At 38.8% G+C, this 22,566-nt stretch overlaps 1 protein-coding gene and 2 pseudogenes across 12 annotated transcripts in view; 1 reads left to right on the top strand and 2 right to left on the bottom strand.

Annotated features, from left to right (window-relative positions):
- Ralyl (RALY RNA binding protein-like) overlaps positions 1–22,566 on the bottom strand; it is a 710,633-nt gene that overhangs the window by 15,928 nt on the left and 672,139 nt on the right. The window lies entirely within an intron of this gene.
- Positions 1,711–2,874, top strand: Gm18659 (predicted gene, 18659; annotated as a pseudogene).
- On the bottom strand, positions 15,575–16,213 carry Gm19067 (predicted gene, 19067; annotated as a pseudogene).

Genomic DNA, 22,566 nt, shown 5'->3' with positions numbered 1-22,566 from the left:
GCATAGTCTCACAAGAGACAGCTACATCTGGGTCCTTTCGATAAAATCTTGCTAGTGTACTACATGTTAAAGCTACTGTACTTTGAATCTATTACAAGAAATACCACTTACAGTTTATCAACTGTCTACAGCATCTACTGATATAATCACAATTTTCCCTTTTCTGTTTGTCTGTGTGACTGATTGTGTTGATATATTTTCAGACTTGAACCTTACATTAATTTCCTTTTTCTGGCTAACTTTGGGTAATTAGACTCCTCTTTTTTCCTATGAAAGTTAGGTCTGAGTTCTTAGTTTTCATTTCCTTCTTTAAAGATAAGAGCATCAGAAGCTATCAATTTTCTTGTCAAGATTTCAGCATCCTACAGGCTCCTTTTCTTCTTCTTAGAGTGTGACTGTTTATTTCCATGTCCTCTCACATCCTTCTCACAGACTCAGTGACTATGAGAGTTTATTGTCAGTCGTAGAACCAACAGCCAGTCTGTGTGCAAACACTTATGTGCTGTATTTATACAGTATAATTTGATCTTATTAAAACTATGAGAACTTATCCTTCAAAATATCCCAGAACTATAAAATATATCAACTCTGATCTTTACAAAATCCCAGTGAATGCTTTCAGGCTTCTCTTGGTGCACCCATGTCTGCATGCTGTGTTGGCTCACACAGGCCTCCATCTTGATACTTCTGTCAGGTTATTTGAAATACCGTTCTTTGCTATATTTAGCCATACTGTTATTCCTCATAATTACTACCCTCTAATACGTTTACTTGGACCCACAGTGAAAAGCATTCATTGCTTTTCCACTTAACAGCATTTGAAATATTTAAATATCCTCCACCCTGTTCAAAGTCTATTTTCTCTAGAACAAACAACCTTATTTAATGATCACTGTCATGTAGTATCATGGTTGGAAGATATTATGTTATTCTAATTTCTCTTAACTGTTTGTATTTCAGCTGCTAAAAGTCTTCTAGAACTGCTCTGACATATACTAAACTTAATTTTTCCAGTGATATATCAAACATTCAAGTGCAGTAGAATCATTGTTTAGAAAAAATACTATAAATATAAACCAGAATTTTAATATCAATAATCAGGTACTCCATGTTTCTAATACAAACATATTTTTTCTACAAACATTAGATATTATCATAGAAATTTCCATTAAATTGAAACACTGAATTCACAAACTGTCTGTTGGTAGGCTGCCAAGATTCTGCCTTTTCAGAATTTATCATGTAGTGAAGCAGCTTTATAAATAGTCAAATGCAATATCTGCTTCTACAGATGTATGCACAAGAAGCCATACATTGAGACCTGTATATTAGTTGTGAATTCAAGTGAAACAAAGACATGTGTAATACTTTCTTGCATTTTGACATGAGCCTTACTAGAATATTTTTGTGAAAACATGAGCACTAAGAAAGTTTCATGAATTAGATTAAGTTCAAAGAAGAAAGACAAAAACAACTAATGGAATTGAAGGAATGCCATGTGATAGGAAATAGTCAGAAATGAATCTATAGATTAACTCTGGTACAAGAAAAAAAACATGAAAAGAGCTGACATGACTGGGTCAGATATAAGTACAGAAAGACTAGAACCTCAGCATAGCACCTTTACTGACATTTCATCTCACTTAATTTTATAAATGAGGAAAATGTGAAGCTTGAGTTACACCCTTAAAAATGGGTACATTTTTAGTGGGCGGTGGAGAGGTTGAGGGTGTGGGGGCAGGGAGCCCAGGGTAACTTCTGGGGTTGTCCCAGTGGTCCCAGCGAAGATGGAGGTGGTGAAGGAGCAGCCACTCGACCTGGGCCCATGCTACATGTAGCTGCACTACAATGGCGAAGGAGCAGAAGGCATGATCAGCTCAGCTCATGACCATGTGCACAAGACCAGAATGGCTATCAAGAAGATCAGCCCCTTCCTGTATCAAATCTAATGTCAGAACAGGCTGAGGCTGAGGGAAATCCAGAACTTGCTGAGATTCCACCATGAGAATGTCATTGGCATGTGAGACATCCTCAGAGCACCCACCCTGGAAGGCATGAGGCAAGAAAGTTTACATTGGTCAGGACCTCATGAAGACAGACTTGTACAAGCTGTTTAAGAACCACCAGTTGAGCAATGTCCACATCTGCTACTTCCTCTACCAGATCCTAAGGGCTTCAAGTACATACACTCAACACCAGGACTCGAACCCTCCAATCTGCTAGTCAACACCACCTGAGACCTGTAAGATCTGTGATTTTTAGCATGGCCTGGATTGCTGACCAAGAACATGACCATACGGGCTTTCTGACTAAATAGGTGGCTACACGCTTAACTCCAAGGGCAACACCAACTCCATTGATATCTGGCTGCATTCTGGCTGAGATGCTCCCCAAACAGCCTATCTTCGACAGCAAGACCTACCTGGAACAGCTCAACCACATTCTGGGTATACCGGGTTCCCTACCCTAGACGATCCTTAATTGTTTCGCTAACATTTAGGCCCGAAACTATCTAGAGTCTTTGCCCTCTCGGGCCAAGATTTTCTCCTAATCTGACTCCAAAGCTCTTGACCTGCTGGACAGCCATGTTAACCTTCCGTGTGAACAAGCGCGTCATGGTAGAGAAAGTACTGGCTCACCCTTACCTGGAACAGTCCTATGATCCGACAGATGAGCCAGTGACTGAGGGGCTGTTCACCTTTGACATGGAGCTGGATGACTGCCCCAAGGAGCAGCTGAAGGAGCTGATCTTCCAAGGGACAGGCTGCTTCCAGCCAGGGGCGCCAGAGGGCCCCTACCAGTACAGACATCCTTGTCCTTTTGGAACTGCTCCTGCTCCTACCTGCTCCTTCTCTGCAGATTGTTAGAAAATGACCTTTGCTCAACCTAGACCCTGGCAGCCCACGTTGGACCAAGGGTGGGCAAGGCCACTTTCTCTCACTTTGCTGGGGTCTCCTGCTCAAGCAGGCTTCTCCCACTCCAATCTTCTGCCCTATCTCCTCATGGCCTGTGTGATGAGGTGGCCCCAGAGCTGATCTCTGCTGCTGTGTCTTTATCTACCCTTGTTAGCCCCGGTTCTGGTAGATGGTTCTGGAATGGAAGGGCTGACTTCCCTAAGACCTGTGGTATGGAGGGGTGGGGGCACTGAGTAGAGCCTCAGGCTCCACTCTACTCATCTTGTTGGAACCCCAACCTATTTTCCCTGACAGAACATTCCTAAGTCTCTAGGGATAGTTTCCCTGAGGAGGCCAGACCTAACCCTGTCCCTCTTAAGCTGCCACATGTAACACCTTTGCTATTTCTGTGTGGGGGTGATTGGATGTGGAGGTGGGACCTGTGGAGAGCCAGTGCCTCTCCTGACCTCCCCGTGCCTGTGTCTAATATATAAATATAGAGATGTGTATATGGAAAAATGGGTGCATTTTCCACAGCAAGAAGACATGGGTTATGTTGGGAGATGGAGGGCATAACAGGAAACTCATTATTGACCACAAGTGGAATTAATACTGCTACAGATAAGAGCTAATATCAAGCAGAATCTGAGAGAATTTTTGTCCCATAGTAGTGCCAGGACAAGAGCAGTGCTGAGAATTGCTTATAAGCTGGGACCCTCAGTGATACAGAGGACAACTGGAGGAAAAGCCTCATGAGGGAGAGTCCCTGAACCCTGAAGTATCTGTACCTTTTCTTACAGACTCTGGGCAGGAACTGAAACACTTTGCTATTGGTGCTGTAACTGTAATGTTTCACAACAAAATGTGATGGTTGGAGTAAGAGGAGGTTCTTAGGATCCAGACAAGCAAGCCCTGTGGAGATTACACATCTCTAGATAGGGCCTGCCGCAGTTATAAATCGGTTTCTCTTGTATTACATTGATATTTTTCTGACCAGGTGTATGTCATCTGTTTCTCTTCATTCTAACAGCAGTAAGAAAATATAATAATAAAGATGCTAATGTATATGTTAAACCACAAGTCATATATTTATGAATGAGCTGAAGTGGTTAGCAGCCCCATAGGAGGAGCAACAATATCAACTCACCAGACACCCATGAGCTGGAAAGACCCTAGGTCCTTCGAATGCTTGATGCCCCAGTGTAGGGGAATTCCAGGCAGGGGTATCAGGAGTAGGTAGGTGGGTGGGGAACACCTTTGTAGAAACAGTGGTAAGGGAATTTAGATAGAATACAGAATTTTGAATGATTCAGAAGTGATTTTAGAGCCCCATAGTACACAGCTGACTGATTACTTGCAAAAGGAAATCTACAAAGAAAACATATGCAGAAGCTTTCAAAAAAGTCAGATTTTCTCCTTTATGACAATGTCATGTTCTTTGCATGGATATGCTTTGAAAAAAAATGTCTGTGAAACAGGGTCTGGGCCTTAGATGGTTTATCTAGGTTTTAGTTCCTTCCCTATAAGGGTCTGTGATTCATGAAGAATGATATCCCTGATTCAAATGGTGTTCATCATGAAATTCTTGGTGTGGATAAAGGTAAACAAAGCCATGGAGCATGTACTGATGATCAATATACTGATGAAGAAAGTCTGTACATGCCAAGTTTTCCTTTAAAATCTTTCTATGGACACATCTGCCCACTAGTCAGAAAACACTTTTAATTGGGAGCAATTCTTCTTCGCCATCAGTTTTTCTATTTAGTCTCAGAAAGCTTCTCATATCTTTCTAGCATGATCTCTCTGTCTTATCCTAACCTGGACTGTGTACAATGTACAAAGGAGAAAGGGCTCTTTGTTTAGCTAGATTTCTTTCATATTTAAAGACACAAATGATCTCTACTTGTGATGGTTTAATATATCCTTGGGCCAGGGAGTGGCAGTACCTGGAGGTATGGCCTATTGGAGTAAGTGTGTCACTGTGTGTGTGGGCTTTAATACCCTAGTCCTAGCTGCCTGGAAGTGAGTACTCTGCTTGCAGTCTTCAGATGAAGATGTAGAATTCTTGAGCTTCTCCTGAACCATTCGAGCCATGTTCCTGACTTGATAATAATGGGCTAAATTTCTGAACCTGTAAGCCAGCCTTACTTCAATGTTGTTCTTTATAAGAGTTGTCTTTGTCATGGTGTCTGTTCACAGCAGTAAAACCCCAGCTAAGACACTACCATATTCACAATGCTTAGGCTATTGAGGCAATGGACACATACTTGCCCAAAAAATCAATAGGGGTGATAAAGTGAGACCAGCATCAAGTTTATGATTCTGCCTTTATGTAAGTACTATAATACATAAAAAATAAACTTAACAATAATAGAGGCAGATTGAAAATGTTGCATCTGTGCAGGCCTTCTCTTCTACATGTGTTTTCCCAGAACCAAACCTCCAGTCTCTTCCCTAGCACTGTAACAGACTATCAGATGTAACAGAACCAGAACAGAATATTTCTCATGTCTCCTAGAGATCCTACAGACCACCCTTTTTACTCTTTCTTCCCTGACTCAGTTGTATACCACCTCCCAACTCCAATACGCATCTTCTGCTAAACCACAGGGTATACCTTTCAGAAGTCCAGGTAGGCCACCTTCAGACCTTCTTCTCTCTGCTTCTCAACCTTCCTATGCTGCAACCCTTTAATACAGCTCCTCATGTTGTGGTTACCCTCAACCATCAAATTATTTTTGTTGTTACTTCATTCATGTAATTTTAACTACAGTAATTTTTACTGTAATTCATAACTACTGTTATGAATCATAATATAAATATTTGATATGTAGGCTATCTGATATGTGACTCATGTAAAAGGATTGTTTGACCTCCAAAAAGGTTGCTACCTACTAGTTGAGAACTACTGCCTCTAAAAAAATTAAAGGAAATATAATGTAAATAAGTAAATAAAACTGTTCAAAAGTTGAAATTGGAAATATGCAAATGAAAACAAGATCTTTCCTTCTGTTATATGTAAGAAGCTTATCTCAACACCAAGGATAGATATTACCTTGGGGTAAAGGATTGGAAAAATGTATCCTAAGCAAATGGACCAAACAAACGATTGTCTAACAAAATAGACTTCAAATTAAAACTAATCAAAAGAGATGAGGTAAGACACTACATAGCCATCAAATGAAAAATCCACCAAGATGACACTTCAATTCTTAACCTCTATGCCTTAAACACAATGGCACCAAAATTTGTTAAAAACAACAAACAAACAAACAAAACCCAAACAAACAGAAAACACTAATACAGCATAAATTGCATATTGACCCTCACACTGATAGAAAGATAATTCAAAACCCGACTCTCACCAGTGGAGAAAAAAATTAAATAGAGACATGCTACAGCTGAGACATTATAAATCAAATGGACCTAACAGATATTTACAGAGCAATTCAACCAAATACAAAAAGATTACACCTTCTATTCTGCACCTCATGGCACTGTTTCCAAAATAGACCACATAGTTAGACACAAAATACATTTCAGCAGATACAAGAAAGTTGAAATACCTTCCTACATCCTATCATACCACCATGGATTAAAGCTGAATATCAACAACAGAAAAACAAAACAAAAATAACAACAACAATAAAACCCCAAGAAGGCTTACAAACTCATGGAAACTGAACAAACCTCTGCTTAGTAAGAAATAATTAAGACAGAAGTTAAGAGAGAAATTAAAGATGTTCCATATTTCACTAAAAATGAACATATAGCACATCCAAACTTATGAGACACGATAAAAGTGGTGGTACAAGGAAAGTACATAGCACTACATGCCTACATGAAAAAATTGAAGAGACCTCATGCTAGTAACAAAATAGCACACCTGAAAGCACTAGAACAATGAAAATAAATCGTACCCAAGAAAAGTAGACTGTAAAAAGTAATCAAACTGAGGACTAAAATAAAACAAAAACAAAAAAGCAAGCAAGTAAAGAAACAAAAAATCCTCCAAAGACAAAAAGAACAGAGTGGTTCATTTAGAAAATCAACCACATAGACAGTCCTTTATCCGAACTAACTAAAATACACACAAAGAAGATACCCAAATCAACAAAACTGGAAATGAAAGGGAAAGAAAATAATAGACAGCAAGGAAATCTACAGAGCCATAAGGACAGTTAAAAATCTGCACTCAGAAAATTGTAAAGTTTAAAAGAAATGTATATCTTTCTTAATATGTGACCTTTGTTAAAGTTAAATCAAAATCAGATAAATAATTTAAATAGAATTAAAACTCTGAGTGAAATAAAAGCAGTCGTTAAAACTCTTTTAATAACAACAAAAAGCCCTGGACCAGGTGGTTTTAGCACAGAATTATATCAGATTATCAAAAAAAGTTAATTTTAACATTCCTGAATCTATTGCACAAAATAAAGACAGAAGAAACATTTTACAATGCATTTTGTGAGACCACAGTCACCCTGTTATAAGACAACATAAAGACTCAACACAAAAGAAATTACAGATCACTTTTCATTACAAAGATCGATGTAAATATATTCAAGGGTATAATTGAAAACTGAATCTAAGAACCCATAAAAAGGCCATTCACCATGACCAGGTGGACTTTAGCCAAGAAATGCAGGGTGGTTTAATATATGAAAGTCAGTAAACGTAATCTACCATATAAACAAACTGAAAGTAAATGTAACACTATTTGATTTTCTAATTTGATATTAAAATTCCCGTGGCAAAATCCAATACCCTTTCATGAAAAAAAAAGTCCTAGAAAGATTAAGTTTGCCAGGGAATAACCTAAACATAACAAAGTCAAGTTACAGCAATACTATAGCCAACATCAAATTAGATGGAGGGTAACTCAAAGCAATTACAATAAAATCAGGTAAGGTGACAGTAAAATAAACCAGGCAAGATTGTCCACTCTCTCCATATCTATTTAAAATAGGACTTGAAGTTTTAATTAGAATAATAAGACAATTGAAGGTGATCAAGATATACAAATTGGAAAGGAAGAAGTCAAAGTCTCATTACTTGCAGATGATATGATAATATAATCAGTAATCCTACAAGTTTGATGAGGGAATTCCTAAAGCTGATAAATACTTTCAGTGAAGTGACTGATACAAGACTGACACAGCAAAGTCAGTAGCCCTCCTACAAACAAACAGCAAATGGAATGAGAAAGGAATCAGGGAAGGAAACAACAGCTTTCACATTAGCCTCAAATAAAATAAACTATCCTGGGGTAACTCCAAGCAAGTCAAAGACGTATATGATAAGAACTTCAAGCCTTTGAAGAAAGATTATGAAGAAGATATCTCTAATATCTTTCTACCTCCTGAATTAAAGTAAATTCATATTAATCATCCTGCACAAAACTCAAGTCCATGTGGATCAAAGACATTAACATAAAGTCAAATACACTGAACTTGATAGAGAAGAAAGTAGGAAATAGCCTTGAACACATTGGCACAGGAGTTGACTTTCTGCAAATCCATAGTGTGGGCACTAAAATGAACAATTAATAAATGGGACATAATTAAACTGAAAAGCTTCTTTAAAGCCACTCTCACAGTTGTAGCCTCCAGAATTGGATTTTTTTTCCCAACTTCACATCCATCAGAGGACTAATATCCAAAATATATAAATAACTCGAGAAACTAGATATAAAAACCCAAATAATTCCATTAAAATGGGGGAACATATGTAAGTAGAGAGTTCTCAAGTGGCTGAGAAACACTTAAATGTTCAACATTTTAGCCATAAGAGAAATGGAAATCAAAACTATTTTGAGATTCCATCTTACGCTTGTCAGAGTGTATAAGATCAATAACACAAATGACAACTCATGCTTATAAGGATGTGAAGAAAGGAACATTCTTCCATTGGTAGTGGGATTGCAAACTTTGTACAGCCACTATGGAAATCAACATGGCACTTCCTCAGAGAGTTGGCAACAATCAATCTCTTGAGCATATATACAAATGACCTTTGATTGAACTCAAGGACACTTGTTCAACCATATTCATTGCAGCTTCATTTATAATAGCCAGGAACTAGAAACAAACTAGATGTCCACCAATAGAATGGATAAAGGAATTGTAGTATATTCACAGAATGGCGTGTTACTTAGCTGTTATTAAAAAATAGCACCATGAAATTTGCAGGTAAATGGATGGAACCAGAAACAAAACATCTTGAATGAGATAACCCAGACCCCAAACCATAAATACGGTGTGTATTAGCTTAAAAGTTGACTTAGCCATTAAGTAAATGAAAACTAAGCTATAATGCATAGATCCATAGGTCCAATACCTAAGATCAAGAGATCTTAGGTAAAGAGAATAAGTCTGAGGAGGACACAGGGATCTCCCTTTGAGGGATGGGTGGGGATAGGTGCAGGGGATCTGCTGGAACAGAGATGAGGCGGAGGGACATAGTGTGGGTAGCAGTGACTACAATTGGTGGGGACATTTCCAGGGAGGTATGGAAAACGAGTGCAGTGGAAACTTCCTGGAATTTATGAAGGCGACCCAATGAGGAGCCCTAGTAATGGGGACAAGGAGTCTGAACTGCCCATTTCTTATAGCCGGTAGAGGGACTGTGACACATTAAATTGTGTTGTAGTCCAAGGTGTCTCATGAAAATCCCTAAACAACCTGGGATGATGCTAAGACAAATGATTCCTCTCTGAAAACTGACAGCTGAAGCCCCATTGCCACAGATAACAACCATACAAATCATTGGGCTCAGAAAAGTCAAGCTGGCACCTGCATAGATTCTTCACCCCAACATTCTAGTCTCGGTGGTGCAGGAAGGTACTCAGCTGGTTACTGGAATAGAAACATGGACACCAACCCAGATACAAAACATTTCTATCCTGCCTGCAAAACACGGTCAGGCAATGGCGGCAAGGAACTTGGTAGAATAGCAAAGCAATGTCTGATTTGACTCTAGGAGAATGAGCCCATACCCGACACTTCTAGAGGGACTAAGAACAAGAGACTAGATAGCTCAGAGACCTAGTGTAAAACCAAATACTATTAGTTTATAAGTAAGAAAGAGAGAGAGAGACACACAGAGACAGAGAGACAGAGACAGAAACAGACAGAGATAGACAGAGATATAGACAGAGAGAGACAGAGACAAAGAGACAGAGAGACAGAGAGACAGAGACAAAGAGACAGAGAGACAGGGACAGAGAGAGGCGGTAGAGGAAAAGAAAAGACAAAAATGGTACATCTGTCACATTTTAGGGGGGCTTAGTCTTAAAGGCCAGTTTTCAAAATGAATATGAATCTGTTGCTCTTTTATCTGCAGTACATATCCACTATTTGCCTGCATACACATTAGCTTGAAATTTATAAGATCTATTTTTTGGATACACTTAAGTTCTTTCCTGTGTCTGTGTTCTTTATACATTTTGCCTTTAAGAATCAGGGGTTAGAGGCAGGTTTACTTTCTGATTTGCTTAGTTAAACTTTGGAGGACATCCTATTTGCATTTTTACTACTCACGGGAGACAATTCTACAGCAGCAGGATAAAGGAACACGCAGAATGAAGATGAGCTTCCAGGAGTTGCTGTTAAATCTCTAGTTTCCCCTACAGTGCCTTCAAGAGGATGTCCTTGGGAATGCTATAATAAAAACTGTTTGCTTCTATGTTTATGTAATTATCCCTAAGTCACAGAGGGAGCGCATCCAGTGTAGCAGTCAGAACACAATCCAATCACAGCTGACAGTAAAATATGCCTAAAACGATCAAAATAATATGGGCTAATTGAGGACAGTTTCTCTTTATTTTTCTCTTAGAAAGTATTTATTAACATTGGTGTAAGCTAAATGTACTAAAGAAAAAATTCAAAATAAAATAAAGCCTGATAGATTTGCAAATCAGTGAAGCCAAAAGAAAAGAAAATTTAATTTGTTGTAGCAATTTACGTCTGATTTATGTGAAGAACATAAAGACAGGAACAAAATCAATAATTGTGCTCTAGGTCACTGCCATATGTGTGAATCAGTGACTCATCATGTGCTAAGATGGTCTTAAAGAGATGACACCTATCCCAGACAGAGAAAAAGGAGTTAGGGTTAGCTACCTAAGGAAGAACAGCTTATGTGGTGAATTAAATTATAATTAATAAACAAAGTATTTTTTAAAAAACCCAAATCCAGTACCCTTTTATCCTGCATGCCATACAGTGGTAGGGTACTAAACAGTGTACAACAGCCTGGAGAGAGGAAAGACCAGCTCTACATGGACTTCCTATCTAACAGGCTATGCTGCAGTGGGTATTCTAATGGAGAGTTTGTGGGTTTTATCTCCAGTCAGCAGCATCAGGAAGCTTTGTAGGAGTTGTAGGGTTAGAATTGAGTAGTTATGGATCCTTACCAGGATAAGTGCAAAACAACATTCTGGGAAAGGCAGACATCCCCTAATTCACTTTTGATGTTGTTTGCTTAAATGTAATGGTGCAGTTTTGGTATTCCCACATGATATCAACCAATGGAGACTATTCTCAAGAAGAGAGCTGCAATATTACCTGAGACTCTTTCTGATTTGTATTTTCTAAAAGGAAAGTTTTTGTAGGCTTACTTCATCAAAGAAGTAACCTGTTTGACTTTCCTTTTTTTGTGTGTTTGTGCGGTACTGAACCCCAATGTTTGTAACACTGATTATGCTTGAAAACCTTTATAAATCTCACTTTTCAAAGTTCTCATCCTCTTTTCAGTGCTGAGAGGTTTTACTTCTACAAAGGTTTCACCATATAATCCTCCAAGTTCCACTGCTTTTCCAAAATAAACGAGCAACTCCCCAGTAGGTTACCCTAATTCTTTCGAGGGTTTCCCTTTCCCATATACTGTTCTCTCTCATGGAACCAACCTTGAGCTCACTGTGTAACTTCTTTCAACCTTCTCATGTTATCTGCGAAACAAATATGAAAGTTGCCTGTAGGGCTCTTGTAAGACCAAATGAATTAAGTCTCGACTTGTGTCACTATCTTAATCTTTGCAGCTCTTCCTTTAGTTAAGAGCTAGCTCAAATATCAGAAACTTTGCTCAGGAGTTGGGTTGTTTTGCTTCATCTGTGGCCTCTCATTCACAATGCCCTACTGCATGTCTCAGGTTAGTGCACCTAATGTACTGCTCTGTTACAGTCTGTAAGGCTACAGAATTCTCTGCTCCTTTATTCGGGGAGAGTTCCAGCATTCCTGCCTCATGTTCCAACACTTTAAAAACTGGAAATACCTGGCCCTTTAATAATTTGTTAGTATTTTACTTTTGAAAGATTTTTTTCATTGATACTTCCTTTAAAACGTATTTTATGGATACAGGTACTTTTTCTAAATGTATGTCTGTGCATTATGTGCATGTCTGCTTCCTATGGGTGCTATGAATTGAACTTGAGTTCTCTGGAAGAGGAGTCAATGACATTAATTGCTGATCCTTTTCTTCAGCAGCCTACAGTTGTTATTTCAACGAATAAATGGCTGGATGGGAAAGAAAATATGATTTCTAAGGTTTTTTTTTTAAACATACTCATAGTTTATAAAAGAAGTCGATGAACTTATGAAATTTGTACAGAAAACAAATCTGGAGCAAAAATGAAATTGAAAAATCATAAATTGTTGCTGACTCTGACTAATACTGTCTAAAATACAAAGCCATAAAGAGACTAAAGTTCTTTTGAATTAAATTAGTTGGCAACTACTAAATTGAAGAAAAATTTAAAAAGACAAAATCAAAATATGTCTCAGAATATACTTGCTTGCTGAATGCATCCTTGTGAAATAAGAAAATTTTTTTTAGCATTCTAAGGTTCCTTAAAGATACAACGCTCTGTAAAAAACTAAAATTTCTGGAAATGCAATAATGCTTTGTGGACTGCTTCACTTGCAAAAATAGGAAATTAGAGGTCTTACCGGCTTCTAACTTCTCATGTTAATGGTATTTGGAGGTGGTGGTATGGGAGGAATAAGAATCTGATAAAGTTATGTCAGTGAGACCATACAATGACCTTTATGAAAAAAGGAGAAATCTAAACCACTTAGCTATTTTGTGCTCTGAAAGGCATCGAATACATTCCACATAGATCTTAGCACCATGAACTAGGGCTTTCTATCTTCCAGAACTATATAACTAAATACATAACTAATTCAAACAAAACTTTTACCTTTATAAGTAAACACAGCTTGCATATTTTGTTATAGTAACAAAATGGACTGAACAATGAAAATAGCAAAAATAATAACAATGATTAGAATTTTCTTTTACTTTGCACCAGTGTTTTTATAGACTATATATGATCCATATTTCCTATCTAGAGGACTGTGAAAGGACAGGGATAGAGCTCAGGGTCAGAGCACTAACCTAGCATGAAGGAATATCTTAGCCTAAGCACTAATTCTCCCATGTCTCATTCATTCTCTCTGTCTCTCTCTCTCTCTGTCTCTCTCTCTCTCTCTCTCTCTCTCTCACACACACACACACACACACACACACACAATAAGACACACACACAGATTAACAAATATATGCACAGACATACACACAGACAGACATACACACCGGGAGATATGCAAAAAAACAAACCTTATAATATACTTATAATATAGATCTTTTATTCTAATTTAATACTACTACCTCTACTACTACTACTACTACTACTACTACTACTACTACTACTACTACTACCAGTGCTAAAAGGAATTAAATAATGTGCTCAAGGATAGCATACAATCTTTTCTCCATGTAGGTTATCAAATAAAATTCAGAAAGTCAGTTGAATTTGAGGCTATTATAAATAAGAAACAAATGCTATCGTATAAGTATGTTCCATGGGATAAATAAAATATGATTCTGTCAGAAACCTCTTCATTACTATTCTGAAATGCAAATTAACTATGTGGTCTGTATGTAATTGCTGGATCTGAAGACCCCATGTCTCCACCAGTCCACAAATATCTGCCCAGACCACCAGGGAACTGTACATGCTAATTTCATCTACAGAAGCAGTTTCCAATTTTCTAACTTGAAAACTGCACAGCACCAAGATCTTCCTGCATCTGCCTTTGTTTCTGCTTCCCACAGTCTGAGGTGCTAAGTGTGGCAAGGCTGATAGCCATGTGCCTGGAGGTCACACAGCTGATGGAGATCACATGGCTGATGGTGGCTGAGGGGAGAGGGTGAGGTACCAGCCAGAGAAATGATTACATCAGGTCATATGTGGCTTTGTGATATCAGTAAATACTTGCTTTTAGGCAGGAGGTTATTGGTGATGTTTAAGTGGATCCATCTGGCCTGCCTTCAGCTTTCCAAACCCAAAGGCAGCTTCTCAGAGAACAACCTGAAGGACGCATAAGTACTACCATGAATAGGAGAAAAGGCTGGACCCTGGGGCAGCAACTCATCTTACTGTTCTTGATTGTGATGTTTATATTCAGGCATCGAATCTGTGGTCTGAATATGTTTCCAACATGAACGTAAGGCAGGGCTATTACTCTCCTAGCTTTAGTTTAGAATGAGGTTTGGCTTCTTTGATACAGCGAGTCTGAAAGGGGCCCGGCACCATCTGCTTTCTTTGGATGCTATTTATTTATTTATTTATTTATTTATTTATTTATTTATTTATTTATTTATTTTTGGTGGAGGTGGGAACTATGTTAGCTGAGAGCAACATCCTTCACAGAAAGCCGGGCTGGGGATTTTAACAAGGCTGCATTATCAAGAGGAAAGCAGGTAGTGGGAAGATAAGAGAAGCATTTAATCATTCTTGATTCTGACTGAGTCGCTTCTCAACCCCCAGAAATGTGTAGGGGAGACTCTGAGGGGGGAAGGCACTGCGGCTGTGAAAAGGCTTGATATACAGCCACTCCTAATATTAATGCGCTGTGAATAAAGTTACTATGCCAAGTTCAGTGCGGCTTGGTAACATTGAGGTTATCAAAATTGAAAGAAGAGAAAGAAGATAATAAAATGACAACATAAAAAAAAAAAAAAGAAGACACAAACACCACAAAGACTTAACTAATTTCTAATTGCGTCTTTGTAACAGCGTCTCGAGACATTTCATGGCTTCCTCACAGCAAACCTTGATCACACATGCAGTTCTTAACTCTGCTTTACAGACAAAAGCACTGAGCCGTCTCAGATACGCAGCTTCTAGAGGCACCGGGCTTTGAACTTATTTGGCCAAACACCGCAGACAGAGGTCTGGGTTATGAATATGCTATCTAATGCCAGGGGAGAAAATTTTCTAATGCGCTACACAAAGTTCTGAAAATAAAACTATTTAAACTGTTAACATCAGGTGGATAGTCAAAAGCTGTTTATAGCTGGCTCCTGAACCTAGCAACAATGTCATCTCTAGGTGGCAGGCTTGTACGTTGCCATGGCACCCGTCACACACCCCTCTGTGCATGTGTTTCCTGTGTCATGGCCCCTCTACCCATAGCTTGCTCTCTCTCTCTCTCTCTCTCTCTCTCTCTCTCTCTCTCTCTCTCTCTCTCTCCTTCACTTCTTCCCCCTCACAAACCCCTCAGAGGAGCCTTTGTTAAAGCCTCCCACACGAGACCTGGGCTGGTTTGACCTTGATTTTTTCAGAATTGCGCAGTTTCATCTAACATTATGCAGAGACTCTCTTCCAGTAGCCTTCGTCTTCTGGTAGACTTCAATCACTTCTTTCTGCTTCTCAAACCACTTGCAAAGGTTAGAGAAGGACTTCTCCATGGAGTTCAGGTCTGCAGTAAGTTGGCCTCTCTATTTTAAAACCTTTTGGATTTTGTCTTCAGCCAGTTCTTTCTGTATCTCAGCCTCTTCCATTGATTTGTACCCGATCTTCTCAAAACCAACAATGATCTTCCCCATCTTCAAATACTTCGTGTTGAAGTCATCATCCTTGCTTTGCAGCTCCACGTTCTCCTGCTGTATCACGTTCTGCCACTGCAACCAGGTCCCTCTGGCTGCACTGCAGCACATCCAAAATAGGCGCAGCACGGAGGGGACCTCTGTGCTCAAGGACACACAGGGGTGGGCAGGCACAGGAACATCCAGAGCTACCGAGAAATCTAATTCTATCAGATTTCCAGAGCCAGACTACTCTGTATCGTGTGTACTGTTTGTCACTGGGACTACTGGTATTGGCCACAAAGGACTCTCATTCAAGGGGGTCAAATTTCAAGTACAAAACTGCTTCCTCCAGGCCAACTCCTTAACCGTGGAAGTTCCAAACTGCTCTAGATAATCCACTTCAGCGCCACTACCTAGAACTTCTGCTGGGTCTCTGAATTTTTGTTTTGTTTTGTTTTTGTTTTTGTTTTTTCTTTGGGGTGGGGGGGCGGGAGGAGTGGTGGTGTCCAAGACAGGTTCTAGTCCCAAATGGGAAGGCTCCAGCAGCGGCTCAATGGGAGGGATCACTAGCCTACTGTCAAGCTTTTGCTTAGCTTCGCTCCAAACCCTCTTTGCTCTTTCTCTACCTCAACTCAGCTCCTTCTAGCTATGAAACCTCTACCAGATGACACTAACAATTTTTGATCCAGCTAACAAACCTCCCTGTTATCACTGTAAACTTGTCTCTGCAACCTCTCCTAATACTCCAGCCTCCTCAGCTTCCAGTTCTCACCAGACTTCCTGAGAGCCTCCTTGCTGGCTTCTCCAGACTCCCCCTCCCCCCCCTGACATGCCTGCTGCAGGCCGCTCCAAGTTGTCCTACCGGCTTTCTTACTTCCCTATGATTTGTAATTCAAATAGGTTCATTTTCCTTTAGCTAATATTTTAATTTAAATGATAACAAAAGGAACCAAGGTAAGGAGAACATCCAGGTGAAGAACTTCACCATGATAAAGAAAAAGAAGATTCAAAGAGGAGATAGCTCCTGGCTTGCTTATAAACAAAGACCAAAAATATTGATCAGAATGATCTGTGCTTTTCATTTTTCAGTGATTTTTACCACAATGCTTACTTTGAGTGTTATTCAATTGCAGGATTAGACTGTGATCAGATATTTCCCAATATGCACAGAAACTCAATAGCTGGAAGACTCGGGAGGTTTATTGCTTAGTTGAATGCTTTGTTAAATCCTGGAGGACGAATTACAACATAGTAAGTACTCAGTCAGCATGCCTAAGTACCACATGGCCAGCCTGGTAATTCTTGACTCTTACTGCCTTGATTAGGCTGCTTGTAGACTTCAAAGGTAAAAGTCATTACAAACAGAATTCAGACAAACTTGAATTCTCTTTAATCCATTCAAATGCCTTTGCTGAGATGCAATAGCTCTAGGACATTGATGGTTTTGCTCTGTGGGTTCAACGCTCAGCCTGATGCCTGAGCTGCTTCCCAGAGAGACTCAGCCAGCACTGCTTGCAACCACAAGGTAGCAGATATTACTTGGCCAGGAAAAATTTGCACTTGGGAAGAGCTTGTTTGTCTTTGTGAACTAGCACAAAGCTAAGTGCTTTTTTTTTTCTAGCTAATTTTACTTGTGATTCTATTAATTTCTATAAGAACAATATAAGGTTGATGGAAGTAAAGAAAGAGAATGGAAGCTGAACAGGAAACACCTCATTTATGGATTTACTCATCCTGTCACATAAAATATATATCCATTTGCATTTTCTTCTTTGAATGTGTATGTGTGTGGTGTGTGTAGATGTGTGTCCATATAAGTCATAGAAGCTACAGGGGGACTTTAATGCCCCTTGTTAACATTCTCTATTATGTTCTCTTCAGAAAGAGTATCTTACTGAGTCTAGGGCACGGCTGACACAAGTAAGCCCCACCAAGTCCCTATGTCTGTCTTGAACCCGAAGGTTACACACACAACTATGCCTAACTTTGACAGACTTCTGAGGATTTGAATACAGGTGATCGCAGCTTTGCAGCAAATGCTCTCACCTGCCAAGTCATCTCCAAAGGCTTCAAACGTATTTCAATGTCAATTAAGTATTCTTTGAGAATATATAAGGACAGTGGAGGGTGATCAGAAATTTCATTCCTTGACAGAAGTACTACTGTCTCTTCAGTTTGTCACCTTCCAAGATGGAGCTCCCAGCCCCTCCTACCAGGATTCTTTACTGACTATGCTCAATGCATGCTATTCTATTTGTCTCCTAAGAGCTATTTCCCATGTTGCTCTCACTGCCTTTCATTCTTTCTTATCCCTCTGGCCTGTGGCTGTAACAATCAGGAAATTCTTATCCTTCAAAAAGTAAGATTTTCATTTTTTTTCTTTACAGCACAAGCTCACGATGTTCATTTAATGAAACCTTGCAAATGTTTGCCGGTGGGTATATTTAAAGGTAAGAATAGAACGGCATTTTGATAGTGTGCATATAGCACATTAGTATGAAGTTTAATTTTAAATAAATTCCAATTTGCTTTTAATGTTCTAAAAATCAGTATAGAGTACTTTAGCACCATAGATTTTAGCTTTGGGGTGGTTTCTAATAAGTAATGAAGATCAAGACTGCTCTTTTGTGTATACAGGGAACCTGTCATGTCTCTAAGACACTGAGATACTCAGATAAGAAGTGATTTTGCTAGATACACAGTTCCACATTTGAAGCAGTCACTGCAACTATTTTTGCAAATTTTCACATGACTATACTCATTCTCAGTAGGTTTCTAATGGTTCATGATTTGATTGACATGCAATTTGATGTGCAATTTTTTTCACTCAGTGGATATTCAGTAGATGTTGCTTGGCAGCCAGTGTACATGTTCTCATCTCTTTCCACACAGGACCCGTCAGCCATACACTAGCTCATTGTGTTGGACCTTAGTTGGTTTAGATTCAATCCCCACTTCCCTGTTCACTCTCCAGGCAAAGAATTGTGCTTCTGCTTGAGTAACCTCCTGGACATTTCTGAAAGAGATTGTCTTTTCACTTCTGCCACCTGCTACTTTGCATCATCGTGTCATCTCTCTGCACACCTATAATATCCTCTGTTACAGCAAGAAAGAAAATTGGTACTTTTACTTCCATTTATTTGAGCATCAGGGATGAACTGTTCCATGTGGTTGGATAAGGAGACAAACAGTATAAATAATACCAACAAGTGTCTTCTTGACTAATCACTAGGAGGGACAAACTCCATAATTTCTATTTCTGTATGAAGTTCACACCATTAACATATCTTCATTTATTTTATTCCAAATCCCAGGACAAAGTTCAGTATCATATATAATAGTATTTAATTATTTATCTCCCCAAGCTTCCAATTAGAGAGCAAATCTTCAGTGGTCACTTTGTTAAGACCCGAACTTATATACAGGGCTGCATGATCAAGTTCTGTCCCATTAGACTGTTGCTTCTCTGACTCATGACTACACAGAGATGAGGTCAAGTGTAATGGATTTCAGATTTGGGCTTGGAAGATAACTCAGCCTGTAAAGTTTCTGCTATACAAGTGTAAGGACTTGAGTTAGGATTCTCAGCACCCATGTGAGAAATTCAGGCAAAAAGAATGTAACTCTAATGCAAGAGTGGTGATAACAACGGGACGCTCCCTGCAGTCCTCTGGCTGACAGTGTAGCCAGTACATGAGCTCCAGGTTCAGTGCGACACTCTGTCTCATTACATAGAGTGGAAAGGCAGCAAAGAAGACAATATTGATCTCTATCCCCTATGACAACTTGCAGGCAATATTTCTACCCACAGAGATGTACCTGAATATACATGGACTTACCTACATAATACTGCACACGCATATGTACACACATATGCATACATGATCACAAGTACATGAAGAAATTTCAGATTCAATCTTACACTGTAGGGACACAATAAGCTTAAGACTCAATAAAGTTATTTGTTTAGTTATTCTATTTGACTAGGTGAGAGATCTGGGACTAAAACCAGATATGCAAGCTCTTGTTTGTCAGTTCAGGAAATACCTCAATCCCTTAGTTCTTTGAGTAGTTGGAATGATGTCATGACAGTTGAGATGATCTGTTCCTCACTTGGTTCTCAGTTCTTGGGGCTCTCATCTGTGGTGACTTTTGATCCTGACACATCCACTGTAACCTCCTATGAATCAATCGTGTTACCACACATACTTCTGATCTCAATACTGAAGAGGGTAACTTGATCTTATCCTATTTGCTCCATCCCATTTTCTCTATTCCTTAACCACTTTGGCACTTTTCTTCCCCCTGTGCAGGTTCTGAGGAGCTACTTTTGTGTAATTCTTCACTCGCGTTCTATGGCAACAGCAAGCAGCAGGAAAGCCTTTCATATTTGCCTTCATTTTGCATCTGTTTTCTTTAGAGGGGGCTGGGAATACATTTCCACTCAATTTTGCGCGCGCGCGCGCACACACACACACACACACACACACACACACACACACACACACATATAAAATGTTCACTCATGCAAGGAGGATCTGTCTCAAAATAGGTGACACTCAAGTTATCTCATCATCTTTTGGGGGTTAAGGGTTAAAGCAAAAGTCAAGACTAACCCAAACATCGTACTGTCAGTTTTTACTTTTTTTTTCTCTACATTCCCCTCAAAAAGACACCTGAAAAGCTCTAGTCCTCATACTAAGCCTGAAGCTTTCTGACTTCTAGGAATAGAAAATCCTCTCAGACAGATCAGCCTTGTGGAAAGCCCCCTCTTATGTAAGACCAAATATTTCAGGGGAACCAGACTGATTCTCCCTGTGACAAGGGTATCTCTAGAACTACCTGAAGAAGTAGAACAAAAGTAAGAGAAGCACACAGGCTACCAAGGACTGCTTAGCCATGTAGAACCCCTTCCCCTCCCCCAGTTCTTCCTCTATGTCCAGAAGTTCAAGTCATACCCAGAATGGACTGAATGCTTGGCTTTCCTTCATGGACATCTAAGTTATAAGAGTTTCCTGTTATTTCCTGTTATTTGCTTCATCTAGGGATGGGACCAATCCAGACTGAAAAAGACTCTAAAGAGAAGAATGGATTGGGCCAAGATATTTCCGTTGGATATGCAACTCTCATTAGGTTGTGGTTTGGAGGCAAAATTAATAAATAGGAAAAGAGGAGAAATAATATCTTTTCATTGTCATAATAACCATGTATATGGATGACAATGTTTACTTAATGAAGAAGACTTGGAAAGGCAGCAGAAAAAAACTTAACAATATCCTGGCCATGTTGTCTGAAATATTTATTGGATAGTAGTATGGGGTCAGTCATGGTTAGTTAATAATAGTTAATAATAATTAAAAGTACTATCAAGTAATGAGAAATAGAAATGTAGATTTAGAGATCTTTAGTCTGTTGAAAATACTTGAAGCTCTGATATTCTATGAGTTCAACTTGGGAAAGTGACAGAAATAGTAAGTACAATGTTCTGTCCTACTTAAATGAGGACTATGTAGGGGATATGTCTAGCAAAATAAGCTGACATTGAAGACATGTTAAACAGTGGAAATCTTGGAGAAGAAGGAAGTGGCTAGTTACACACAACCCTGCTGAGAAACAAATGAAGAGAGGCAGCCATTGGAAACAACACCATGAGATCCTCCTAGCAGATCCATCAAAGGAATACTGAAAGAGATGTCAGGTGAGAGTAAGCCCACCTGCTTGATGTTACTGCGTTAGGGTTCTGTCTGCAAAGGCACTGAGAAACCTTTATTTATTCATCCTTCTTGTCTTTGATCAATACATTTCATTATAATTCTAAAACACTGGGCAGACAGCATATTTTGAAAACCTCAATCTGAAATGACCTTTTAAAGAAAAGATGGTAATTGTTGGAGGTTTATATTTGAAAAGCTTAAATGAATGTCCCATTGTATTTAAATAAAGTCAGATATTAAAAATCAATATAGAATTTTGATATATTACAATTTAATTGAATTGATTGATAGCTTTACCACTATATCAAACAACAATGGCAATAACCAAAATATAAAAATAGGTTTTATAATAAATGAGAATATAACATTACCTGGAAGAACCTGTTATTATATATCTAGCAAGTATAGTTATATATAATATGTGAGTAAGATCATCTATAAATATTGGATTAATCACATATTCAACACATACCTAGACACACACTCACACACACAAATATTCACACTATCCTCCATCATTATTAATCAGTTTCTTTGAGATATAGTATTTAATTTAATGGTCGATAAAATATCAACATGTTTTTACCAAGTGTCTGGTGTAGTTGTCAAGGAAAGGGTATTTGCAAATGAACAGTGTACTAATTTCAACATTGTGGAAATAAAACTTTAAAAAAAATCAGGTCTTAGCTAAATTCTCAAACAATAATAATTGATTGTCAAGCAGTATTGACACTGGAAATGATGAGGTGACAACATACTTAGGGGTCACCATGGAAGGCCTATTGTGGAGAGGATGGCTGTGGAGAGGATAGCTGTGGAGGGGACAGTGAGTGTGACTACTATCAGTAAGTAAAACTAGAAATTAAAGGAAGCCCAAAGACATGGTTCAGTGGGTAAGTCCTTGCTGTAAAGACTGACAACCTGCATCTTCTAAATGGTGGAAAATGAGAACTGACTGCAGCTTGTTCTCAGATGTGCATACGTGTGTGATAGCATGTGTGCACATGTACAGACAACATAAATAAATGTATAAAATCTAAACAAATTTGAAAAGGAGGTTTCATGTGTCTAGCAAGAGATGGTTT

This window comes from Mus musculus, chromosome 3 (genome assembly GCF_000001635.26).
Source record: "Mus musculus strain C57BL/6J chromosome 3, GRCm38.p6 C57BL/6J".
Lineage (NCBI taxonomy): Eukaryota > Metazoa > Chordata > Mammalia > Rodentia > Muridae > Mus > Mus musculus.
The sequence above is the reverse complement of the archived record's forward strand: the minus strand, read 5'-3'. Positions and strand labels throughout refer to the sequence as shown.